General features: G+C 68.9%; 1 long non-coding RNA gene across 2 annotated transcripts in view; it reads right to left on the reverse strand.

Annotated features, from left to right (window-relative positions):
• LOC105004238 overlaps positions 1-347 on the reverse strand; it is an 18071-nt gene that overhangs the window by 16811 nt on the left and 913 nt on the right. The gene's annotated exons all lie outside the window — the stretch shown is intronic.

A 347-nucleotide genomic window follows, 5' to 3' on the forward strand; every position in this document is an offset into this window, starting at 1 on the left:
CGAGCCGCGCGCGCAGGGTCGGATCGACGTAGTCGGGGGGAGGGTGACGGGGCGTAGCCGTAGGCAGAGGGGTCGTAATTTAGCAGAGGCGTGGCTTAGCGGAGGTGGAGCCAGTGGAGTCGGTGCTAGAGGAGGCGGGCCATAGCCGAGCGTACAGTACGAAGGGGCGGGGCTTATAGGAGGCGTGGCCAGCGGAGGCGTGGCCGTCGGAGACAGGGCTAGCAGAGACCGGCCGAAACCGAGCGCAGAGGGGGCGGGGCTTAGCAGGGCGTTGCCAGGGGAGGTGGGACTAGCGGAGGCGTTGTCACCGGAGGCGGGACCAGCGGAGGCGCGCCATAGGCGAACTT

The sequence above is a fragment of the Bison bison genome, unplaced genomic scaffold (assembly GCF_000754665.1).
Source record: "Bison bison bison isolate TAMUID 2011002044 unplaced genomic scaffold, Bison_UMD1.0 scf7180017857985, whole genome shotgun sequence".
NCBI lineage: Eukaryota > Metazoa > Chordata > Mammalia > Artiodactyla > Bovidae > Bison > Bison bison.